General features: G+C 46.2%; 1 protein-coding gene across 1 annotated transcript in view; it reads left to right on the forward strand.

Annotated features, from left to right (window-relative positions):
- RGS8 (regulator of G protein signaling 8) overlaps window positions 1–27066 on the forward strand; it is a 330667-nt gene that overhangs the window by 53949 nt on the left and 249652 nt on the right. The window lies entirely within an intron of this gene.

Below are 27066 nucleotides of genomic sequence, written 5' to 3' on the forward strand. Positions count from 1 at the left end.
AAAAAGTAAATCAAATTCAAAAGAAAAAAAGTGTTTATGCGAAATATTTTAACAGGACTTTCAAACCTACAGGAATAAAAACAATGCAAGAAATGTCTCACCCCCATTGAGCACTTTTGCATATATGTTCATGAAAAAAGAATGTTCAAAAATATAGAGCAATTAATTGGGTGAGCGCCATATGCCTTTTGCTATCTACCCCCACCCTATCCCCAGCACCACTTAGAGTCCGCCTCAGGCATATAAAACAAGGGGGCATATTTACAAAAGAAAAATGGCGGAGCGCAGTGTTATGCCAAAATTGGTAACGCAGCACTCTGACAGCTTCAAAATGCAGGGATGTGCCATATTCACAAGAATGTTGGCTCCCCTGGTTACCCTTAGCCCTGGCTCTAAAAAAGCTGCCTAGCAGGCACGGTAGGAACATTTTGCTAGGGTGCCTGCACTGCAGGGGCAATTGCTTCTGTGCAGAAATGGACACCTTCCTGCACATAAACAATCTTTACAGGCGATTTGCTCTATCTATGTGTGCTGCAGAATGCAGCACAAGTGATAAGAGCAAAATATGAGGAAAAAACATTTCTCCTGTATCGTCTGCTTAAGACCAGGTAATCCCTGGCTGTATTTTTTGGCGTTGCCCCATACCTTGTAAATATGGGGCAGCGTCAAAAGGCAATTGGGGTTGGGGCGGAATGCCCACTGCAACACGCATTACATGCCCCTTTCACACTAAGTGCTGTGTGAATAGGGCCCTTATTTACAAGGTGGCGTTAAGCCACGTTGTAAATAAGGCAAAGGAGTTAATGCCACCAGAACGTTGGAAAAAGTGACCCTCTGGTGGCGTTACCTCCTTGTAAATATGCTCCAAGAATTCAAAATAATTCTTACCACCACCGTAGTTCCAAATAAAATTACTTACATCAACTAGCAATTATTTGAATACATTTCTCACTCCTAAAACACTCAGTTCATTAAAACCTGTTAAAAATTAGGTATTTATTGTTTCTAAAAACTGGGGTCGTCTAGCTGATCTGTTATTATCCCTTAAGAAATGGCAGTGGCTACTTCTTCGGTATTTTGGCATTGTGTCTAGCTTCTCTGATGGCTTGCCTATCCCATAGTTTGGAAACAAACTGGAGAAGAATCTATTTGTTTCAGACACCTTCAGGGCTCAACCACCATTGTTGGAGGGGATGTTCTGAAGTGTTTGATGGCAGGTAGTGCTTAATTTGTTTTACAAAAAGTGCCAGGGCTCTAGTCAGCAGGCCACTTCTGCTTGCACTACCACAGTCAATTACAGTAACAGCATAACTAATAAGTCACACTTCTACAAGTGTGACAATTCTGACATTTTCAAGGCCCCAAAGTTGAAAAAAGGGCTTTGGCATCAGGTATTAGTCATTCTTTATGTATATCAGTTGCAGTTTCTTTATTTGGGCGAAGGGGGAGTTGCCGCCCTGTTTGTTGCCCCCGGGTGGCCCCATAAACATGTTGATTCCTTTTAGCCTCGTCAGTGTGGCTTCACGGTGTCTGCCTTTGAGAGCAACTGAGGGGTGGGGGCAGAGATTGAATGTGGATTGACGGGAGGTTTAGCTGGGCCTGGGGGTGAAGTGAGCATGTCAGGTTGGACAGGTGCCTTGCTCTGACCAGCCCGACATGCGTACTCGAATTCTTGCCTGGCTCACAATGCTAGGAACCCGGGAGTTTACAGCCCCCAAGTCTCCTAAGGAGCGTTGTCAGTCCTGTACCGAGCCAATCGTTGCACTGCTCTTATGCTGTTTGCTACCGTAAACAGCTAGGGTGAAGCATCTTGATTGGCTCAGTAGACACGGGGTTGGATGGAGGGCTGAGCCAGTGGTGAACTCTCAACACCATGCACCCCCAGAGCCTGAGGCAGCAAGTCACAACAGGGGCGGCTCCTCCATTAGGGCGGAGCAGAGGAGCATCGCCCCACTGCTTTCTCGCAGTGCGAGAAGCAGAAACATAAAATGGGATTTTAAATTCCATTTTATGTTTCTGCTTCTTGCACTCCGAGGAAGCAGGGTATGCCTGGTTGGGGGCGGGCAGGTGGGCAGGTCGGGTAGGTGTGGCTTGCCCACCGTTGTGGCCCCTGACTGTTTGGTCGGCCCTCTGGGGCCAACCAAACCATTTATGCCACTCTACATTTTCTCTATGAATGCTGCATGCAGCCTACATAGAGAAAATGGCTTCCCTACAGGCGCCCGGCTCGGCACTGTCCGCACCAATCACAACCCTTCCATTGCAGCGTTGTGATTGGCTTAAAGGAGGGGAGGGAGCATGCCTGTTCCTGTTCAGGAAAACGCCAAACGCGGGACCCGGCCCCAAAGCAGAGCCGGCGCAGGACCCAGTCAGGTAAGTTAAAAAAAAAAATATTTTGCCCCTCTTTTGTACATATTATATCTGAAATACATAAGAGCCTACTCCAAAAATATAATTTTTTTAATTAAAAATTAGTTTTCTACTGTTGAACTACTTTGCAAATGTTTGATTTTAGCTATTCAATGTATATGTGACACAACACTAGTATTGAGTAGGCTTCTTATGTATTTCAGATATAATATGTACAATAGGAAATGTTTTTAAATATGTGTTGGAAAACCACACTCCCACTCTGAAAGGGTGGTGGTGGTCTTCCGGAACACACTGTGGTAGCTTGGCTCGAGTGGTCAGGAATCAGGCTCCGTGCTAAGCATACGACATACCCAAACAATAACCATGCGTGCATCCGTTCCAAAAACGACTCTACACCGTAAAAATTATGAAAATATCTTTCTTTATCTTCTTTTTCTCTTAGTTGCTGATTGGATAAAATAAATAACAATCACAATATACAAACTTTTTAGAAAGTGCAGGTTAAATAAATACTGGCTTAATGATTCAATAAATAGGGGTGATCATAAATAAAGAAGGCATGAATTAAGTGCAATACATACAGGCAATTAAATATTCTGAGGCAATAAATACTGTAACCCAATAAATATTGTGCATCAATAAATACTGTGGACCAATAAATACAGTGGAACAATAAATAGGTTAAATACAATAAATACAGTGCCCCTAATAAATAATTAAAAGCTGACAGTGACACTCATAGAATCAGATCACTTTTGAATTCCTAAGGGCTGATTTGGCCCAGGCACAGCTGGTGGGGATGTGGAAGGCTTGGGGGTGTCTACTCCCTGGCTTGGACAAGGCTGAGGCCTAAACTGAGGTAGATCAAGGGGGGAATACCAGAGACCTGGCCCTCTCCCTCCACACAACCTCTCCAGATTAGTCCCAGCTCACCCCTGGCACAGTCAGGTTGGTTCCAGCACCTCCCTAGCCCCTTAGAGCAGTCTCTCAGGTCTCCACAGGGCCTTAGGCGCCCTCTACTCCACTTACTGCCCTTTTTCTGATGCTCCGACGCCGCTGGAGTCGTGTCGACGCCGTGAGGCGGTTCCGGTTCGATGTCGGCGGCCTCGGCACAATGTCAATTCTTTGACGACGCCGGTAGGCGGCTCCGGTCTCGATGTCAGCGGCCTCGGTTCGATCTCGACCTCCGATTCGATGGCGTCGGGCAGTCTTTACTCGATGTCGACCTCGGGCGGCTCCGGTCCGATGGCGACCTCGGATTCGATGACGTCGGCCGGCCTTGGCTCGATGTCGACTTCCGGCGGCTCCGGAGTGCGATCTCCACTCCCGACCTCCGGTGCTCCTCTCCTTAGGTTTCCGGCGACTCCGGAGTGCGACCTCCACTCCCGACCTCCGGCACGATTCTCACAGGTTCCGGCGACTCCGGAGTGCGATCCTCACTCCCGACCTCCGGTACACCTCACCTCGGTCTCCGACGACTCCGGAGGGCGGACTTCACTCCTCCGATGACGCCGCTCACTCGACCTCGGGTGACTTCCTCCTCGACCTCTGGTACTCCTCACGACCTCTGACGGCGCCCTCTCTCGACCTCTGGCGGCTCCGGGCACGACGTCCGCTTTCCAGTCGGCGCCGCTTCTCCACCTCGGGCTCCGGGTCTCAGGCTACTCGACGTCGGACTCCAGGGAAACCAGTTTCCAGGTCAGGTACTTGCTTTCTTGACTTCTAAGGCCTGTTCCTGCTGTCCAGGTCCTTAGGATGGTTTTCCTTGCTTCTTCCCACACAGGGCTCCAGGCTGGGCTCAGTCAGTAGGGACTAGTATCAAGGGTGGGTTTATGGACCCCACTCCAGGCACAAGTTTCCACCCCTGCTGCCTCACTCCTTCCTCCTTCAGGTTTCTGCTGCTCACTCTTCACCAGTCAGGTGCCAACTGCCAGCTCCAACTTCCAACTCTCTGTCTTAGCTTCCCAACATTCTAAACCGCCTCCAACTGTCACAGGGTTCTGGAATGTTCTGGAAGGTGCTGGTAGGTTCCAGTGGATGCTGGTGATGTCACAGGTGGCCACCATTTTGTGCTCCAGGCCCTCAGACAGAAGATTCAGGGGTAGGTAAAATGGCCCCCTGAATCTGCATCAACATGAAAAATGAAAACAAATGAGGGAAAAAGGGCCAAGTCCTACATAACCCCCTTCCAGCCAAAAGCCAGGGTAGACCGATCAATGCCTTGATGGACTTCCCTGCTTGGGGCGAGAAAAGGTGGACGCAGGCCCGCAACGGCAGGAGCACCCGCAAGTTCTCCTCCGCTCTGGAACCCAATGGTTCCCTAACGAACCTCCCTGGACCAACAAAACCACCCCATTGGGGCTCCCTAGCTAGTTGTGGCCAGGACCGGTCCCTGGGCCGTCCAGATGTCTCTGGCCCGGGTGATCTCGCGGAGTGGGGGGCAGTAGCCCCAGGCCTGTAGTGCCCGTTGACCACTCCGGTCCTCCTCCTTGCAGTCCTAAACTGCCTCTGGTCCTTCCTCCTGGGGTTCACACCCTTAGGCTGACCAGCCTTCAGGGGCGAGGCTCTCCTCCCCCTAACTCTCCTTCTGGGGTTCCTCACCCTACCCTGCGAGGCACCCTCAGACCAACACTTCCTCCTCAGTCTAGGGCCTTGACCCCTCAACTGATCCTTCAACCTAGGGTCTAAACCCTTAGGCTGAGTCGGTGCCCGAGGCGAGACCTTCCTCCCTCTGCACCCCCTTCTAGATTTCAGCACCCTCCTAACGGGAAAAGTACCCCTGGAAGTCAATTTCGGGGGGACCCGGTTAACAGAGGCCCCACCCGCCAGGTCAGGCAACCCCTGAGCCTGGCATCCCAGCCCAGGACCTAAACCCTGAAACTGGGCCAACCCCAGAACCTCAGGCGCGCTGGTTACAGTTGCCCTGGGTCCTCCTGACACTAGGGGTTCCCCTGCACTGGAGGGCACATCGGGACAGCCTAGGCTCCCAACCTGGGGCTCCCTTGCGGAACTCTCCAGGCCCTGAGACTTCGGTTGGGGCACCTCGGGACACCTCCCCGTCTCACGCCTTCCTACAGATAGGTCGTGAGGCCCTACAACCCTCTCTCCCTGGGACCTAGCTGGGCTATCTGCCACTTCTCTCACCTCGCTGGGTTGGGAGATCCCTGCACTACCCCCTTCAGGTTCCCACCCCAATGCCTCCTCAGACACCCTGGTGATGTCATCCTGGGGTAAATAAACTTCTAGCTCCTGTGGAGCTTCCGGTATGCTGCCACCAGTGTCCTCGCTGGACACACTCATCTGGAGGGCACGCAGCTCCAACTCCTTCATCCGAAGCTCGTGCGCCATCCTTCTCTCCTCCATCTCTTTCTCCAGCCTTGCTAAGTCCCATGTGAGCTGTCTTTTCTCCCTCCGGTCTGTTAACTCCACTTTAGACAAGCCACCGCTAGAGGCACTGCTGCCCTTCCTGGAAAGTGTCCTGGGCCCCGCTGACAGGTTCCCCACCTCCGGTTGGTACAAACCAGCTCCCTCACTGTCGGGCTCTCTATACCTGTCCTCCTCCTCAGCCTTGCTTTCTCGGCGTGCCTCCCCCCAAGCCCTTAAGCTGGTTTGGAGTGCACCCTTCTTTGCTCCTGGGGGACAGTACACCCCCTCCCGCTGGCAAAACTCCCTGAGTTGGGCCACAGTGTACGTTTCTAGATTTTCTAGTACAAATTCCATCTCGCCCACTCAGGTTAGAGGACAGGTTTTGTGCAGTAACTATGCAGGGGGGTACCTTTAATAATACCTCCTCCCACCACCAGAGTAAATTTGGAAAAAACAAAAACCCACAATTAGGAAGGCCGCTTTGAGAAAACTCCCGGTGTAGGCCTATGGACTACCCACAGTTATTGTTGAGTATACGTAGGCACAGCTCTATCCCACCACTGAACACCAATTTATGTTGGAAAACCACACTCCCACTCTGAAAGGGTGGTGGTGGTCTTCCGGAACACACTGTGGTAGCTTAGCTCGAGTGGTCAGGAATCAGGCTCCGTGCTAAGCATACGACATACCCAAACAATAACCATGCGTGCATCCGTTCCAAAAACGACTCTACACCGTAAAAATTATGAAAATATCTTTCTTTATCTTCTTTTTCTCTTAGTTGCTGATTGGATAAAATAAATAACAATCACAATATACAAACTTTTTAGAAAGTGCAGGTTAAATAAATACTGGCTTAATGATTCAATAAATAGGGGTGATCATAAATAAAGAAGGCATGAATGTAAGTGCAATACATACAGGCAATTAAATATTCTGAGGCAATAAATACTGTAACCCAATAAATATTGTGCATCAATAAATACTGTGGACCAATAAATACAGTGGAACAATAAATAGGTTAAATACAATAAATACAGTGCCCCTAATAAATAATTAAAAGCTGACAGTGACACTCATAGAATCAGATCACTTTTGAATTCCTAAGGGCTGATTTGGCCCAGGCACAGCTGGTGGGGATGTGGAAGGCTTGGGGGTGTCTACTCCCTGGCTTGGACAAGGCTGAGGCCTAAACTGAGGTAGATCAAGGGGGGAATACCAGAGACCTGGCCCTCTCCCTCCACACAACCTCTCTAGATTAGTCCCAGCTCACCCCTGGCACAGTCAGGTTGGTTCCAGCACCTCCCTAGCCCCTTAGAGCAGTCTCTCAGGTCTCCACAGGGCCTTAGGCGCCCTCTACTCCACTTACTGCCCTTTTTCTGATGCTCCGACGCCGCTGGAGTCGTGTCGACGCCGTGAGGCGGTTCCGGTTCGATGTCGGCGGCCTCGGCACAATGTCAGTTCTTTGACGACGCCGGTAGGCGGCTCCGGTCTCGATGTCAGCGGCCTCGGTTCGATCTCGACCTCCGATTCGATGGCGTCGGGCAGTCTTTACTCGATGTCGACCTCGGGCGGCTCCGGTCCGATGGCGACCTCGGATTCGATGACGTCGGCCGGCCTTGGCTCGATGTCGACTTCCGGCGGCTCCGGAGTGCGATCTCCACTCCCGACCTCCGGTGCTCCTCTCCTTAGGTTTCCGGCGACTCCGGAGTGCGACCTCCACTCCCGACCTCCGGCACGATTCTCACAGGTTCCGGCGACTCCGGAGTGCGATCCTCACTCCCGACCTCCGGTACACCTCACCTCGGTCTCCGACGACTCCGGAGGGCGGACTTCACTCCTCCGATGACGCCGCTCACTCGACCTCGGGTGACTTCCTCCTCGACCTCTGGTACTCCTCACGACCTCTGACGGCGCCCTCTCTCGACCTCTGGCGGCTCCGGGCACGACGTCCGCTTTCCAGTCGGCGCCGCTTCTCCACCTCGGGCTCCGGGTCTCAGGCTACTCGACGTCGGACTCCAGGGAAACCAGTTTCCAGGTCAGGTACTTGCTTTCTTGACTTCTAAGGCCTGTTCCTGCTGTCCAGGTCCTTAGGATGGTTTTCCTTGCTTCTTCCCACACAGGGCTCCAGGCTGGGCTCAGTCAGTAGGGACTAGTATCAAGGGTGGGTTTATGGACCCCACTCCAGGCACAAGTTTCCACCCCTGCTGCCTCACTCCTTCCTCCTTCAGGTTTCTGCTGCTCACTCTTCACCAGTCAGGTGCCAACTGCCAGCTCCAACTGCCAACTCTCTGTCTTAGCTTCCCAACATTCTAAACCGCCTCCAACTGTCACAGGGTTCTGGAATGTTCTGGAAGGTGCTGGTAGGTTCCAGTGGATGCTGGTGATGTCACAGGTGGCCACCATTTTGTGCTCCAGGCCCTCAGACAGAAGATTCAGGGGTAGGTAAAATGGCCCCCTGAATCTGCATCAACATGAAAAATGAAAACAAATGAGGGAAAAAGGGCCAAGTCCTACAATATGTATTAGAATTTCTGTGTTGATAGAATTGTCAGACTAGTGAAGTTTCCAAATGAATTATGTGGTACCTTGACTAGGGACCTATCTTTTAAAAAAATAAAAAAGGAATTTTAAAATTAAATAATTCTGCCACTCCATTCTTGGGCCTGGTGGTGTTTCAGTTGAGGGTCTTTGATATATGTGTATCCCCTGCTATTCAGGGTCTTATGTATGCAACTGAAGTGCGGCGTGCGTGAATCAGTGCAAATTTTCTTCCCTAAGGGATTAATATTTTCTTATCACTATTAAGCAGTGCCCTGGTCCCTTGGGTTAGTGGGGCCTCCTCTCTTCTTTATTCAATAAACTGAATAAGCAGCTACCTACGTCCTTATGATATGACATCTCTTTATTGATATCATTTTTTTAAATGTATTTATTTGTGTTTTATAGAGTTCGAACTTGACTTGAGGGTATCAAAGCGCATTACAGGATTAACAGGTTGTATACAAGAGACTTAGAAGGGGGGGTGGAAAACATATGGGATACAAACATTTTAAAACATTGTACGAGAAAATAGAGGTCCCAGTTCCTTGGGTGGGATGCCCGGTGGTGCCGGGTGGATAGCATCCGGATAGCCCAAGGTGTGGCAGTAAACGGAAGAAGATCAAAAACACTGAGGTTGATTGCAACGCAGGAGATTTGGAGAGGAATTTGGCCATTAGGAAGGTTTTGGCCTCCTTTACAAAGTGTGCCAGAGATGGAATTCTTCTAATGGCGGGTGGGAGTGCGTTCCATATTCTTGGTGCGGCCCCAGAGAAGGCCCGATTGTAAGTTTTTTTTTCCGCAAGCATGCTGGTTGGTGCAAGAGGTCTCTGGAGGACCGGGAGTTTCTGGTTCCTCCGGATACCACGAGTTTCTGGGCAAGAAATGCAGGAGAATTTGAGTATAGAGCCTTGTGAGTGATACAAGCCAGTTTAAGTTGGATTTTAGCCTCAAAAGGAAGCCAGTTCAGAGCTTTCAGGTGTGGTGAGATGTGGTCCAATTTCCTTGAACCTGTTAGTAGTCTGGCGGCCGCGTTGAGGCAGGCTTTTAATTGGGCCAGGGAAATCTTGGGTAAACCCGAGAGGGTAGAGCAACCATATTCCAGTCTAGAGATGACTAGTGACTGGACTGCCATTTTGAGGTCCGGAGTGTCAAGGAAGATTTTCAGTTTTCTTAGGTAGCTCAGGTAAAATCTGCCTGATTTGGCCATTGAGTTGATGTGGTCACGCATGTTCAAGCTGCAGTCTAGGGTTATTCCAAGGGATTTGGCGGAGTCCACTATGGTCAGTGGGCAGTTCAAAGCAGTGATCGCCTTAATCCATTCCTGAATGTCAGGGTTGGTTTTGGGTGGAGAGATTAGAAGAAATTCTGTTTTTTTTGTGTTGAGTTTGAGCTGGTTAGCGGTGAGCCATTGGACAGTCAACTTCAAGGCCTCATTCAGGGAAAGAATCTCCTCAGGAGAAGAGATTTTGATGTAGATCTGGGTGTCACCAGCATACATGTGGTAGGAGATATTTGCGTTGTGTAGTACTTCGGCTAGCGGTTCAAGGTAAAGATTGAAGAGGGTAGGGGACAAGGTTGATCCTTGGGGGACTCCAACCGAGATCGGAGAGGGAGCGGACAGGTTACCATTGATTAGGAATCTCTGTGAGCGGGTCTGGAGGAAGGACCCAAACCATTCCAGGACCGGGCCATCCAGACCCATCCTGAGTTTGAGGTGTTCAAGGAGTTTTTCGTGGTTGACCGTATCGAAAGCCGAGGAAAGATCTAAAAGGATTAGGAGACAGGTTTTGCCTTAATCAAGGGCTTGGAGGGCATCATCCACGATGTGGAGAAGGGTGGTTTCAGTGCTATGTTCAGGCCTGAATCCAGATTGGCAGTCGTCTTGTAGGTGGAAGTTGGTGATGTGTTGGCTCAACTGCTGTTGCACACATTTCTCTAGAACTTTAGCTAGGAGTGGGATATTAGATATAGGTCTAAAGTTGTCTGGAGAAGCGGGATCCAGCGTAGTATTTTTTTAAGATGGGGAGGATTTGGCTGGCTTTCAGAGTCAGGTATCGACCCCTGTAGGAGGGAGGCATTGATTATTGCAGTCCAGCTAGTAATGATAGATTGAGAGGCGGCGGCTAAGCAGTTAGAGGGGAGTAGGTCATTAAATTGGTTGTTCGGGTTTAGGGAGGAAAGAATTTTCGAGAAGGAATGTTCGTCATAAACTTTGAAATTGGTCCAGTGCGCTTGGTTTTTGGGTGAAGTCTGGCGGGGCAGCGCGAAGAGCAGAGGCAGAACCAGAAAGGATTGGGAGCGGGTGGTGGATCTAAGTTCGTTTCCCGGGGCAGTGATTTTGTCGGAGAAAAAGGAGGAGAATTCCTCGCATGATATTAGGGATTTAGGGGTTTCTTTAGAAGTTTTAGCCAGTTTGTTGGATTGGTGCTTGACCATTTCGAAAAGCTTGCGAGGTCTGTTCTTGACGTTCCCCAGTTCAGATCTGCAGAATTCTTTTTTTGAGTTGAGGATGTTCCTGTTATAGTGTTTCTGAACTGGCAGAGAAGTTTTAAATGTGCAGCTGAGTGGTGCTGTCTCCAAATTCTTTCTGCCTGCCGGAGGGATCTCCTTTCATTGTTGAGGGATCCGTTGAACCAGGGCTTTTTGTCTTTGATTTGGGTTCTTTTTAGTTTTAGCGGAGCAAGATCATCAAGAATGTTAGATATAGTCGTGGAGTAATGTTCATTGATGCCATTGACCATTGTGATATGAGGGCGGGGGAGTCAGACATCCAGCGAGCAGCCAGTTCCGCATGATCAAGTTTCTTGGTGTCTCTGACCCAACGTTTCGAAATCACAGGTTGTGGTGCCCATGTCTTGTGGGTGCCAGGTAGTAGGAAAGTGATAGCGTGGTGGTCAGACCAGTGGGTCTATAGAGATAAGCTTGACCATTGACTCCTTAGCGATGATCCAGTCTAGAGTGGCACCTTTCGAGTGTGTTGGGAGTGAGCAGGCTTGGGTAAGGGCTTGGTCGGCCAGGAGGTCTTTGATGGCGTTGACCTGAGGGTCTTTGAGGTTGTTCCAGTGCAGATTGAAATCACCAAGGAAAATGTCTTTAGAAATTGGGAATCCTTGGCTGTAATAATTTCCAAGAGGTGGTCGATGAAGGTGTCGTTCATGCCTGGGGGTTGGTAAAAGATGTGCAGTTTACAAAGTTGGGTGGCGTTGCTCCATATGGAAAGTGCAAGGTATTCGCAGGAGTCTGTGGAATTTGCCAGAAGTTCAGTAATGCGGAGGTTAGAGCGGTAGATGCAGGCAATGCCTTCCCCTTTTTTGTTAGATTGCCTCTCCAGTTTTTCAATGTTATAGTTGGGAGGGACTAAGAGAAACTCCGCCTTAACTACACTTTCACAATTGCTTTATAATCCTTCTTGCTTCTCAAATCTGCTTGAATTTGCATCATTTGTCCACTCTTTTTTCAAATTTTTCATGGGGGGAGAACCACCCAACGCCTCTTATGACAGTCGGGCTTGCTTGTTACACTCGCTCGCCACAGGGCACTCATCCTGCACTTTTACTCTCTACCACTTTCGAATGTCACCAGCCACCACTGATGTATATTCAATTAATAAACAACTGTTTTTGTGCTCATCTCTGAATTAAAAAAACAGCGCCACCATGTGGCAGACTATCATAGGTACCGGTGCTGACAATTAAGTGCCGTGACAAGCCTCGGAAACCACCAGCTCAAATTAAGCACTGATGGCAGGGACCACGTAACCAATATACAAGACCCCAGCCAATTCTAATGGTTATCTTGCCACAGATGAAATGCACATATTGCCTTGATAACAACGCTTATAAAATGCCATGCCAAAAGGAAACAAAAGTGTTGGTAGATACCTAAAGATTTGCTAACCTCCTCTACTATTGCTGAAATGAAGTGTGTTCTGCAGTAACTCAGGAGGTGATTTAGGATTCAGGAACATGGAATGAAGACCCTAAGTGTGCTCTTAGCTACAGTTATTGCATCTGCTTGTGAACTTGGATATGCATCCACCCACCCCAAGATCATACAACCAATCACATGCACACAAGAGAAGAAGGCACATTTGGGCATTTGAATAAAGCCCATTTGGAAAGGGACAAAAAGTAAGGGGCCCTAAGGTGATGGGTGAGCAACGGGGATGGTCTTGATTCCCTTACCAATATTATGTGATCAGCAAATGACACAGGAATGGCAAAAGCTGCGGTCAGTAGAGGGAAAGAAGGGCGCTACCAACAGGTTGCATTTGTATGAACCTTCTCATCCCATCCCTTTCATCATGGGCTTCTTTATGATACAACCATGCAAGGTTGGGGAGCAGACATTTAGGAGTAACCATACACCTTGAGCAGTCATTTTATATTCTTTCTGGGTCCCTTGTGCGATTTCATTTTTTCCTGTGCTGTTTTTCAACTTAAGAGGCTTGTACCTGTAACAAAGACAAATCTTCAGGAAATCAGTTTGCACAATATACATAACAGCTTAATTGGTTAGAGACAGAGCAGCCTTTTTAGCCACTGAATGGGTGAGTGCATTCCCTCTGCACAATCCATCTTGAGAGTTTAGGAAGGCAGCACACTCAACTAAAGTGATTTGTTGAGGTAAAAGCAAGGCATGCAACCGGTTATGCACAGGTCATTTTTATTCAAAGTTCAATTTAAAAAACCTCACTGTATACAGAGAAGTCCAAACTCATATGTGACTCCAAATGAATATTTTGATTCTGTGAACACAGTTACACATTTTTTTCTCATTAAGGATACAAGCTCTGGCAAGAAAAATAAGTTCAGCAACTTGGGCAGATCTGACACTGGAGAGGCAGCAACTTTCAGCAATGTGATATACAGTCATAGATCTTATTCTGCAAGTCACTCATCTTTAATATTTCGAAAGCATGATAGCCACAAACTACACTATTTCACACATATTGATGCATCGGTTAAATAATGCAACTGTTTGTTCAATTTTAGTTACCACAAGACAGTCACAGGGCTCTCCCTCTTCACCGGTGGGCATCAGAGTGGGACAACAAGCTGGGGTGATATGGAGGCAGGCCATGACAGAAACTCATATCGGTTCAACCTGGCAGTGGATTGGTGCTAGGTCTTAGCAATAAGGAGGAGAGTTTAGAGGCTTCAATGAGGTGGGCAACAGCAGCTACAGAGTGGAGCCACAGAGAAAGCCATGCCACTACAGGGTGTATAGCAGAGGAATAGTATACTATGGGCTTTTTTTGATCCCCATGGTCCTGTACCAGTACCCCAAGGACAAATCCATCATGGTCATGACAGCACAATGGAAACAGTTTTAAATATTCAGGGAATAGGCACATAGTTAAGAATGTGCTTTATTTGTACAAACACTTTTTCAGCTTCTTTATACATCTGCAAGGTTTTAGAGTATCCTTTTAAATACAATTGTACAGGGGCGTTTTCATAGTAGCACACCCAAGGGCACCCTGTTTACAATTCCCATCCATACCCAAGAAAATGTGTAGCTAGGAGACGGTTATCGAATGGGGTGAATTACGATTGTCTTCAATCTATTCTGTTGGTAAATGATGCTTTTCGGCAGAGATCTGATGACCAAACTAACCCAACCAGAGAAGGCAAAGCTGACTTTCAAGCGATTTTTGGGCCCACGCTTTACTTATCTCTCATAATATCTATTACTTACACTTGGTCCTCTGATGGATCTTTCTTATCTCACTGAGGGAAGTTAGGGTGACACACTTCATTCATTCAACAGTGCAACTCATTTGACTACACAGTGAGGACCAGGAATCAGTAGCCAAGTTCAAGGGTGTTGATTACAGATGGGTAATCAAATTCAAATAGATCACTCTCAATATCCTGCTATATAGGTAATGTATAACTACGGGCAATCCAAGCCTCCTAAAGAAATTGAGGCGAACCAGAATTAAACAAACAAGTAATACTGTAGTTGCTATCCAGATCAACAATATCCGTATTTGATTCTCAGAAAACAATCTTGAGTTCTACCTTCTACACATTAGCAATCTAAATCTTCCAAGCACAGTCCAAGGGGAAAGAATGGTTCGGTTAGGTCAGAGAGTCTCAGAAATCTAAGAGTTCCATTTCAGAACCAGGGACAAGGCAAAGTCAACTAAGTAAAGCAAGTATCAGCATCTCAGAAGCTCGGTCAAGAGTCTTCAATAGGTCGGAAATAAGTGCTAGCTTAAGCCACACTTAAGGCAAAAGGTTCTGGGTCAATTATGGGAAAGCATCTGAAGTCAAATCGGGCTGTTGGTACGTTATAATCCATAAAATCCATAGGTGATACCCACTTGGTCACCTCGTCATCAAATGTCCATTGTTCATTATTCATTCTCATGTTGCCAACTGCAACATTCGTGAAGTGTCCCACAATGGACAATGGAATGACATCTCTCTCTCTCACACCCAGGTTAGGGATGAGTAGCCCTTTCATTCGCACTCCAGTTATCGTGTGCTTGTCGTCAAGGTCTTCTTCTACGTATCTATCTCTGGTACAAGAAGTGTATCTATTCTAAACTAGCAACACATGAGAATGCCTGCATGAATGTTGAGTTAGCAAAAGTGAAATACAGTTATTTTATGAATTGCAGCATGGTGAAATTCAGGCCTTTAGAGTAAATTCCAACTTAAGGTATTAAATCAATGGTGCACATTTAATATGCATGTGCACATTTGCGCATATATAAATATTATTCCTTTACTACTATTAGTTCATATGGCATTAGCATACTAACATTTGTCCTCGCAATGTAGCACCCATTTATACATCTTAAGTTCTTTTAGTTGCAATGAAGAATAATAACACAAAGATAGTTATTAAATTCTTATACATTTTATTATATATCAGTCACTTTATTAGTCATACATCAAATGATTATTTCTTGGTCATTTATATTAAACGCATGGCTTTTAAGTTGCAATGGTTTCTAAGTTAAACATCAGAAACATTTCTTTTAACATTATTAAACACCCTATGTAAGTAAACCATCACATTCTACAGTAAAGACACTCTGCAATAGTATTGTCAGAGGAAAAGCTTGCATAAATCATTGTGCCACGTAGGAATCATGTGCAAAGTGCACATTCATGATGTGTGTCAGATCTCATTCTCAGGATAGTTTCTGGTGACGTGTAAATTGTGGGCTGCCTTGCACTGCACCACTGCAGTTTCTCCTTCTAAGCTTATGCTCTTTCCCACCCCAATGCAGCGAGGAGGTAAAGGCAGTCTTGCTTACAGTGGTCTAAAGTAATATGTTCAAGCAAAACATCATCAACACACTGTACTAAATAAGAGTCCCTGTAAACACCAAGGAGCCCAATGCTATCTTTAAAGTTTGGGAAAAGATTGAAGCAGACACTGTAAATCCTCCAGAAAGTCTCTGCCAAGCAAGCTGAGATTCATTGAATGAGAACGCAAAGCAAAACGGACTCACTTCATTAATGGGTATAGAGATAAAGATAGAACACAAATATACCACTATAAATCACTGGCCATCTGTGGGGATAGAGAAAGAATGGTAGCTGGGTTAGGAACCACAGAGAAGCCAGGGATAACCACATTATTTATTCCCCTCAAGTCTTGGATGAATCTGTACACATTTGTCTTTCTTGTGTTTTTAATTAGAAATATAGGACTACTACATCTACTAACATTTGGTATCAAAAACACTTTGTAAGTTATGGTGTTCCTACTGTGACTGTTCGGATTCCTGCTTCAACTTCAGGTTTTGGAAAACTGTTAGATATGGAAGTACTTTCATCGGATTCAGGGCCGGATTGGCTGTAGCGGGCACCGGGCATTTCCCCAGTGGGCCGGAGGGGTGGTCACCGGTTTTGTGCCCATGGGGATCGGTTTTGTCACTGGGGGCCGGTTTTGCAACAGTGCTGCAATATCGGGCCCCTGTAACAAAAGCAGGAGTGGTGCTTCTTGCTGGCCGAGCAGCAATTTGTCAGGGCTGGTTGCAGTTCCTAGTCCGGCCCTGATCGGAGTGATCGTCATGTTTACTGGATCAATGTGGAAAATACACCTGCCGACATTGGCCCCTGTGGACTATCACGTGGCACTTGGCACTTGTGTGAGTAATTCAGACAATTCTTTTGACAGTTCAGAACTATCAGTAACAAGCTGAAAGTCTGTTTCCCCATAAAAGGGCATGGACCTCGTTTTCCCTGCTCTGCGGCACATTGAGGTAGACCCCATCCGGTGTGCAGAAAACAGAATAATTCAGTTTGCATAAAATATCATAACATAACAGGTTAGTCGGGGCAGTAGGGCTCAACAGGAGCTGTCTGTGGAAGGGTCAAAAGTTAGAGAAACAGAAATGGAAATGTAGTGTGAGATGCATTGATTGGAAATATGGACTGTGTCTACAGACAAGCCATAGAGAGTTAATGAAGGGAATCCAGAGATTTTCAAGGCTGAGCGGATTGTGTGGATGTCAAAACTCAGAGTAATGGGTTTAACATGTATTGTACAATCAATATAGGGACCTGTCTGATCTACAGGAATCAAGGATAAGGAGGATAGAGCTGGTAACTCCTGAGATGTCCTAGCATTCAAGACATGCATTCTGTGTAATTAGTTTTAAATTCGGTCAGGTCGGATTGGTGGGTCCCATTTGAAACAGCTTTAGAACAATCTCATTTTCAATGTTGCAACTGCCCGCAAAGTATGACCCTCCTGAACCTTATGTTTCTCTCTTGCCCCTCATGTTTTCTTTCCCTGCATAACTTCCACCTTGCCACCCCTCCCCCATTCACCCATTGCATGAGCTCCCCATTCCCTTCACACAACAGCGTATATTATGTAATTTCAAAGACATCAGTTTAGATTTGGAAGATTGATTCTTTCATTCTTGTGATGACACACAATAGTTCGTGACTGTCACTAATTCAGCCAGCCTTTTAGATCCATCCAAAACAAATAGTAATCAACTGATTTCACATTTTTGGTAACAATCCTTGCACAAAGGCAGCACGGACAGGTTCCTGAGCTATCTCTGTCACCCGGCAATGCCCGGATATCTTTCAAGAACATCCTTGAGTCTGTCTAGATAATCTGCTACCAACTCCCCTTTGTCTTGCGTCACATTTGACATCGTAGACCAGTTTTACCTAGGCACATATCCACAACCGCTTTCAACAAAGCATTTTTTGCTGTGTTCAGGGATCCATCATTCCCAGGATCCTGTCTCAACCAACCCAACTTTTCAACCAATCAATCTATTATCATGCTTGGCACCACCAGATGCAACAAACCAATCATATCTTCCCAGTTGGCTCTGTACACTTCAAACACACTTTGAAATTCTTCATGGAACTGGGTAGGGTTTTCTTTAATGTTGGTGAATTTGTTCTTAATACTCATTGTATTGAAACCGGTCCGGCAACACTTGGGATGCGCCTAGAAGTCGAAACACGTATTTAATGCACAAGGAGCCAAAAAGCATAAAAAAATATTCCAAGTGGTTTTTCAGCAAACAAAGTGCTCTGCTGTCGGATCGTTTGTAGAGCACAATATTAAGTGCTTTACATGTTGGTACTACCTCTAGACTATTATTCTCAATGCAATAACCAGAGTACTGGACACGAAGCTCCAGATAGACACCAACAAGCAGGAGCTTGGTTCTTCTTCACGGATACATTTAAAAAGCACTTGATGAAATATACTATAAGAAACACTAAAAAGCTGCCCAGCTTCAGAACGCAGCTATGATTACTTGAATAATTAGGTTAAATGTGCAATGCTCAACACGAGATAACAAGATGGCAGTGCATTTAAAATGCATGTAAATGTGCAATAATGCAAAGGCTCCAGTCGTGCTTGAAACGGGTGTAAATGAATTTGTCAAAGTTATTGCACACAGCCAGATCTACGCAAAATGCTGTTCGCAATGAAAAAACGTTCCTAAATTTGCTAATTTGGGAAATACAGCACATTTGCCACCATGGTACATGGTTGAAAAATGATTTGTAAACACTTTGAAATGTTTTAAAGATTACAATTAGGACACAGTTTAGAAAACATCACCACCTAACAATAAGGTTCGGTGGTTAACTGCCAGGGTTGGTAATCATTATATAACACCTAGTTTAAATATAAAGTAAGACTTGCCCCTCCCAGGCTGGAAGTTACTGGCCAGGTTGTGGGACCTGATGACCTGGGATCATGTCACATGAGCCCTGAAAGGGGAGCTGCAGAGGCTTGAAAGGCCGTAGGCATTTGTATTAGATTCATGGGGAAGGAATGCAGGGATCTCTCACGTCCCCCAAGGTGGAGGGTGTTTACAGCCATTAATCTTATGGTCATAGTCGAGCATCCTTACAATAAGAACGACTTTCAGGAAAGGTAGCCGCTATCTACCTGCTGATATATGCCTAAAAGGACTCAGGTCAGGGGGTGGATGCTGGGAGATAAAAGAGCTCAAAATAAGTCCAGACCTCTTACCATTTTACAGGTACCATTTCTATGCCCCCTTTAAACATTTGTACTGCTACATGTATGCATGGAATTGAGTGCCTATGACTATGAGGACTAATGCAGGTGATTCCCTGAAGGCTGAGCCCCATGTCAAGCTAATGTTCGGAGATCTAGGCCAAGACCCACAGATTATCTCCTGTAATGGAGGCTCGTGTAAGAACATTCAAGCTGTGTTGTGTCATATTGACAGCCGGTCTCTGAGAAGAGTAACTCAAAGTGTGTGGGTGCAGCCTGGGTAGAGCCCTACAAGGTCTATGCCTGCCATGCCTGACACAGATCACAGAGGCCAGACTTCACCTCTGAAATGCGAGGTGAACTTGTTAATGCAGTGCTCCTAGCCTAACAGGAAGGGCTGGACACTCACTGATACACATGATATGGGTGGCCAGGCTCCAAGCTCGCCAAGTCTCTGATGAGCAGATTCTCCAAGGCTGTCCATGTTATTGATCTCTTCTTTGCCAGGCGTGGAAGAGCAGAAGCTGAGAGGAGTTACTGCACCAAGACCAGCAGTGGCTTGGTGAGGAGTAAGCGGGCAATGCCTAGCAAGTCACCACTAAGGCCTGCTGACCCCATAGGATAGCAACAAGGCTTATGAGCAGAGCAAAGATCCTAAGAGGGGGTGTCCACCCTTTACAGTAATTCACCCACAGTAATTGCCTCACACCTTGCCTTCTCAGATTGAGGTAACTGGTACTGGCCTGTAACCCATGGATTTCAGAAAGAGGTGAGACAAAAGTAGTCCTACATCTGCTTATGTGACGAGCTGTTTGTTACCATGTGTTTACCTGTCACTGTTCAGCATAGGCGTAGGACACTTCTAGAACAGACCAATACTCAGGGAGGGTTGAGGTGCCACTGCCCAGGAGATAGAGAAGAGGGAGGATAATTACCTCCTCAGGCCGAACCCGCTGCTGCTCGTGGTCGAATTCCTGAGAAAAAACAGAAGGAATGAGGTGTTTAGCAAAACAGGAACAGTTTGTGTAACTAAACAATGCGGCCGGAGAACAGTTACAGGCACAAGGTCTGAGGACTGTCTCAATTTACTTTGGGTTTGTGTGCATCTTATATATCATTCTAAAACAAGACCTAAAAATTTCTGGTGTACCATATATGGTGAGGAATGTTGGTTGCTGCCTTAGAGTCATAAATGAATGGTCAAATGGTTACTGCAGGTGGATTTCAACCTTGCGTGGACACAGCGTGGCCAATGGAGAATACATCCAGATGTCCGGCATCGGGAACGCGTGATCACTAGGTGTGCTAGGTCCTGATTGCCTATGTGTTTGTACCTCATGTGGCATCTGACTTTATGGTGTTTTCCGAAGCGCGCGTACCCCCCTCGAGCCATGTGTGCTTTATTGGGGGCAGTCTCCCCAGACCATTGTAATGTCTCTTCCCCTATCTTTGGGATGTCTCAAGAGTTTCCTGCCCGCGTGTTTGCCTGCCAGCTATACACCCTCCCACCTGTGACACATTAATCAATGTGCCCCGGCCTAAGTTGCAGGACCTGCCTGACTACATACTTGCATGTCGAGGTAGATGTCGAGTTGGGAAGACTGATTTTATTAATAAGGACGATAGTTAATTTTTTATTGATAGAAGCATCGAAATCCATATTAACACAGCCACAAGTGCACATGAGAGTGAGATATCAAGACTGGGGACAAATTTACATGAAAGTGACACAATGCAGCACAGCAACCGATGTTGTATCAATGGGATAGAGTAGAACAGCATAATATCTGGTAAGATGTGGCTCTGTTTCTCCATTGCGCAGGTGAATTTTTGGCTGCCTGTGACAAACACACACCCTTGCAAGGGTGTTTGTGTGATGTCTAACATATGGTACCTTTCTAGTACAATATACAATGCTTAGACATAGTTTAATGAGTTTCCAAGTTTGTATGTGTGCCATATAGTGTTGGAAAAGTTTGGAGAAAAGAAAACCTTTCTCCGTGATTATGCCTGCCACAATGAGGCCTTATGTGTTTTTTACATGAATCCCTGTCTGCCAATGGTATTAGCAGGGCTAGACTGGGGAAGCAAAAGCAGCCCTAGCAAAAATGCACAAACCAGTATTCTTCTCATTGTGCAATCTCTTGTTTACATCGATCCATCCATTATCTCTCTCCATTCTCTCTTCTCCCTCTCTGATTGATTTCTCTCTACTTTCTTTTTCTCTCCCTCTCTTTCCCTCTTTCTTGAAGCTTCCCTGTGCCCACTCCAGTTAATCGCGGGAAAGTGATGGAGGCATCAGCAGCACCCTGGGAAACACAGGCCTCCAAAGGCTTCAATCCACAGGCCTCTCTGACCCTTGGTAGTAGCTAAGGATTTGCATAAAAAACCATGGGTGACGCAAAGTTGTCGCAATGTAAAGAAAAGTACCGGAATGGGCTACATTGCATTTTTTAGGGCTACTTTCCAAGTAAAACCTAGTGCAATCATTTGCACTGAGTTTACATCACTTTAGGGATGCAAACCCTGAGCCAGTGGCGTAACAAAACTTGAGGGGGCCCCCCTGCGAAGTACATAGAGGGCCCCCCCCTGGCAGCCCGGCCCACCACTTAACACTTAGCACCACAGCCCAAAAATCGGATCTATTTTGATTTGAAACCTCCAACATTTAATGAAATGCTTCTATATTGTCTTGTTCAAAGTTCTAATATGAAAGTGGGAAACACTCTTAACATATAAAATACTCAATTTGTAACATTGCCAAGAGTAGATTATTTAACTGAGACAGCAATCAGAGCAATGCCAAGGAGCGATCCTATTGTCTCAGAAACTGCCTATTGCTAAAGAACAAAGAACAACCAAGAAGGGTCTGAGTTAGAATTTATATTGATGGACAAAACTTGAAACTTTGAAAGTCTAACCTTAACCTGCAATTTTACAGACTCGAATGAAAATATACATGAGTACACAAGCTATAAAACAGTATCCTGCCAACTCCAAGAGAAATAAACGCAAATTATCTGCATGCCACACACTTGTGACTGTCAAGCGTTGTGCATGATAATAACGTCAACTGAGGGTCAACTGAGGAGGCAATTTCAATTTCTACCATCATGTATTGATGAGTAAGAGGGACAACAACAGGCAAGCAAGAGGCAAAGGATACAAACTGCTTGGATGTTTCAGAACATTGATGCAGGTGTTTTTCAGTTTGAAGTTATTTTTTCTAATGTAAGCAATGCTAATGACAAGATTTAAGGACTAGGTATTACAAGCAAGTGCAATCAACACGATAAATAGCACAGAATATAGAATAAAAACAAACCTAATCAGCAGGTACCTAATTACAGAATCTATACAAACTGTAGTTGGTAAAGCAAAGGTAAAAGTGCAAATACTTTCAAAGTGCATAATAAAGCAATCACAGTCCAGCAATATACAAAAAAATCAAGCATTTTTTTGTAAAACAATCCCCCTTTCTTCTTGCATCAAGATGACCCAGGGTCTTCCCTTGTCTGTGTCTCCCAGTGTTTTCCCAGGTTTGTATCAATCCATGAATCCTAGGGCAGGTGTCTCTTAGTGTCTGTTTATGTCTCCCAGTGTCTGTGTCTTCCAGTGTTTGTGTCTGCCAATGTCTGTGTCTTCCAGTGTTTGTGTCTCCCAGGGTTTTCCCTTCTCTGTGTCTCCCAGTGTCTTCCAGTGTTTGTGTCTCCCAGTGTCTGCCCTTATCTGTGTCTCTCAGTGTTCATGTCTCCCAGTGTCTTTCCTTATCTGGGTCTCTCAGGGTTCGTGCCTTTCAGGGTCTTCCCTTGTCTGTGTCTCCCAGTGTTTTGCCATATTTGTGTCTATTAATGAATCCTAGTATAGGTGTCTCCCAGTATCTTCCCCAAACAGAATTCACAAATATTTGCTGGAGTGGAGCTTTCATTGGGCGCAGCAGGTGCAGTGACACCGGGTCCCAAAGGTCTGAAGGGCCCACTGAACCCAGATTATTGTTATATTTCACAATTAAACAGTGGCCAGGGGACCCATTTTTAGGTCTCGCTGAGCCCCAGCGCTTGCGCTGGCTCGGAGAGACATTTTATAGTTGGGAATTTCAAAGTGCTGCCGTGGCCTAAAGCTTCAGTGCACGTGAACGTGCACGCGCGCAGCGCCATGTTTCTTTCCTCCGCAGCACGCGATCGAGATCACTTTCACGGCCGCGGTGCCAAAGCTTGTTTTATATGAACTCCTCGCTAGTGCGTGGAATTACTACATTCAGCATTGCTTGTATCTTTCCATGTTTTAATCGAACACTTGGCACTTGTTTGCTTTGGGAGTTGTCATTCGTCAGGCGGAAAAAAACGAGCGTGAGAAAGAATAGCTCGCTAATAGTGAAGGAGGTGGGGAGTTTGCGTTCAACCGCTTGACTTATAAACCAAGTTATTTAAAATACAAGTTTGTATTAATGGCTTTACTGCCATCCTTCATCTTCTCGGAGCAGATGGAGCCTTTGTGTCTTAGCACTGCGTTCCGAGAAACGGCACAGACGCTTCTTCAGAGTCCGCATGTAAACATCACGGGCCCACATAATTTGTTGATTGATTGTTGAGCCATTTTGTTTAATCGATCGTACTTTCTTTAATACGCCAAATCGAACAGCTCACTGGGTTAATGTGTCTGCTGTCGAGATCTGACAGGCAATCCCTGGTATTTTACAGTCTAAAAACCTACTGGATGTCCGGGATAGGACCACTCACATCTGCTCTGGTATTAGCCAAGACTGTCTCCCAAGAAGGCTTGGCTCTCGCATCTGTTATGCCCCAAAAACTAATAATATCCTTTTGCACTTCTGTGAGGCAAAGCTTTATTTGTGCTACGAGCACTTTTGAGGGGGTCCATTCCTGACGTTCCTCAACATGTTTTTAGTGGCGCTAATTGAAAACTGTTAAATCTGAATTTGCTGGACAAAATGCACACAGCCCAGGCACTGCTGGTCACTAAACCGGACTCCTGTCCGAGACCAGGATATGTCCCCTCAGATCTCTCCCAGGCTTCCCAGACCGGCAGCAGGTGTCTTGAGGTTACATCTGTGCATAAGAGACCTACAGCTCACAAGACCATCTGAGCCGTTCATCCTCCAGAGGTCGATATAATCAATAGCGTTGAATTGGGTAATAGTAATGCCCGTGGTTTACAGCGCTTAGAAACTGACAAACTATGATAACAAGTGCTGTATGTATTATAACGTGTGCATTTCGACAGAGGTTTTGAAACCAGGGTATGCGAAATCACATGTCTAATCTCTACATCCTACTTACGTTTTTTTTAAAAAACACAGCTTCCTGCCAGTCACGCAGTTTCGAAGTGTTGTGGGCGCTACTAATACTAATTTCAGGTCTATGTTTATGCAGGTAATCCCGGCTCCGCCGTTTGGGCTCGTTGTGTGATCCTGTACAACAGTTCCATTATCTGTAGGTATTGGATGATCTTAGAAACCCGAATAGTCAAATTAGTTAAGTGCTATTTAAAGACGGGGCAATTAGTTGACATTTCCACGCCCAGCTCAACGGCTGCTCACCACACGTAGGTATTCCTACAACCGATAGGCTATTTCGGTAAAATTTAGAAATCTCAATTTGTTTCCGTTGACTAAAGTAAATCCAAGGAAACCTGGTAATTGTTCCCTCCTTTTCGACATCCCGTAACCATGTACCCCGCTAATTCAAACGCTTTAACGCTCCCCAAATTACACATCTCAGGGTGTAAAGCGGGAACACAACGGAACCTTATACTATACATAAAATTCTTGAAAATTTAACTAAAGTCACACATTGGCGGATGGGTTGGGCAAGGGTCTACGACAAACGGGCCTTACTGGCAGGTGCTCGAGCACTGAATATTCGGGAGTGTCTGTTATCTTTCACTGGACTGTCCCTCCCCACTACATCCATCCAGATACATGAATTTGTGTCTTTTTTTTCTCCTCTTGCGCCATTTAAGTGTACTGCCAGTGCCCAGATGACTGGTCTCCAGGCGCAGTTCACGATATAGTAAAAAAGAGGGCCTGTCACCATCCGCAGTTTATGCTAGATTACAAATCATACAGCACCCAGACGGCCGGTCTCCAGGCGCACTTCATGCTATAAACACAAATAAGTGCTCGCCTCTGCGTTTACGCTTCAGACTATTACAAATGTGAACACAGCCACAGGGGAACTAGGATTAGAACTATATATATCTATCTGATGGTTAACCTAACAAAAAAATCAAAACACGCTGTGCCAAATTTCACAATTATTACTGTAAACCTTTTAGTGAGCCCCAGTTTGCATAGCCAAGGCGCTGTCCTAGTGAAAACAGATTAGCTCTATCAAATGTCTGTCACCACGCTGTTACCAGGCACTTTCCTGAAGTCTGCAAGTTTCACATTTTTAAATAGGTATTTTAATTACAAATGCAGTAGTCCCTGTCACCACTATACATTTCATCCTGCATTTTTAGGTCTCGCCTATTGTATCCCGCAGGGATGGATAGGCGAGATTATAGTAAGCAGTCCCAAAAGTCTACCTAGCTGTGGATCGCGTACAGTTCATGTGAACACAATCACGCGCATTGTCAACAACTGCCACAACCATGCGCATTCTTTACAGCTTCCATTTTCTACCAGACACTTCGAGCGCGTGCGCCGCGCTCTCCCTCTGTCACACGCATTCAGCTCACCAGGCTGCACACCCCCTCACTCTCCATATGGTCGCACGCCTTTTCTTTGATCTCCGCCGCGCGTTCTCACAGGCTCCTCTCCGCCCACGCGTCTCTCCCCTTCCGTGTAGTTCCACCCCGCCTTCTCTTTCTCGCATTTTTTATTTTTTTGGGGGCTTTGTGTGACTGACTACTTGACCTCGTGCCTAAGAGTTTTGCATGCGTCTATTATATTTATTTACTTTGAATGTGTTTTTTTTTTAACCGCCCACGCGTCTCTCTTCTTCCATGTAGTTCCCCTCCGCCTTTTCTTTCTCACATCTTTTTCTGATTTTCGGCTTTGTGCGACTGACTACTTGACCTCGTGCCTATGAGTTTTGCATGCGTCTATTATATTTATTTACTTTGAATGTTTTTTTTTAAATTCAACTTTACGCACCCAAACACGTTCATTGTTTCCTTTCCTACTTACATTTTTATGTGAAAAAAAATCACTCTCTCCACAAACAGCACTTTTATCCTGTCTCACCTCTCTGTGTTTTGCTGTCTGCCCTCATCTTCAATAGTTTCCAGCCTCTGTGTTCTGCTTTACGCATCCAAACATGTATGCTTTTGTCTGAGTTTCCTGCTTACATTCTCATGCAAAACAAACAAAAAATCACTCTCTCTACAAACAGCACTTTTATCCTTTTATTATGTTTTGCCTCACACAATGCCCTACACACATTAGACCACACAAAATGCCACCTCACACACTGCCCTACACACATTAGACCCCCAAACTGCCACCTCACACACTACCCTACACACATTAGATCCCACAAAATGCCAACTCACACACTGCCCTACACACATTAGCCCCCTCACACTCTGCACCCCCTCAAATAAATAAGAATACAGTTTACTTCCAAGGCACTGCAGTCATTTACGTGAGCCAGTGTCAGATTGTGTATTTTTTGTCAATACTAATAAAGCCTTTAAAGAAAATAGAAATACAGTTTACTAACCAACACTGCCCCCTCTCACACAGACCACACACAATGCCCCCTCACACAGACTACACACACTGCCCCCTCTCACACAGACCACAAACACTGTCCCCCTCACACATACCACTCACACTTACCCCTCCACACAGACCACACACTTACCCCTCCACACAGACCACACACACTGCCCCCCTCACACAGACTACACACACTGCCCCCTCACACAGACCACTCACACTGCCCCCTCACACAGACCACACACACTGCCCCCCCACACAGACTACACACACTGCCCCCTCTCACACAGACTACACCCACTGCCCCCCTCTCACACAAACCACACACACTGACCCCTCCTCACACACTGACCCCTTGACACACTGCCCCCACATACACTGCTCTCACACATTACCCACTCACAGTACTTTCGGTCACACACACTGCACCCTTACACCCCGCACACACACACAGCCCGCACCCTTACACACTCACACTGTGCCCTCATACAATTCCCCCTCACACACTGCCCTCTTACACAGTGCCTAGTTCATACTATGTCAGTAGGTGCCTTTTCTAAATTTTAACAGAAACAAAAACGTTACAGGATCAAAGTGTTTCTAAAACGCATCAGTAGATT

The sequence above is a fragment of the Triturus cristatus genome, chromosome 4_2 (assembly GCF_964204655.1).
Source record: "Triturus cristatus chromosome 4_2, aTriCri1.1, whole genome shotgun sequence".
NCBI classification, from domain to species: domain Eukaryota; kingdom Metazoa; phylum Chordata; class Amphibia; order Caudata; family Salamandridae; genus Triturus; species Triturus cristatus.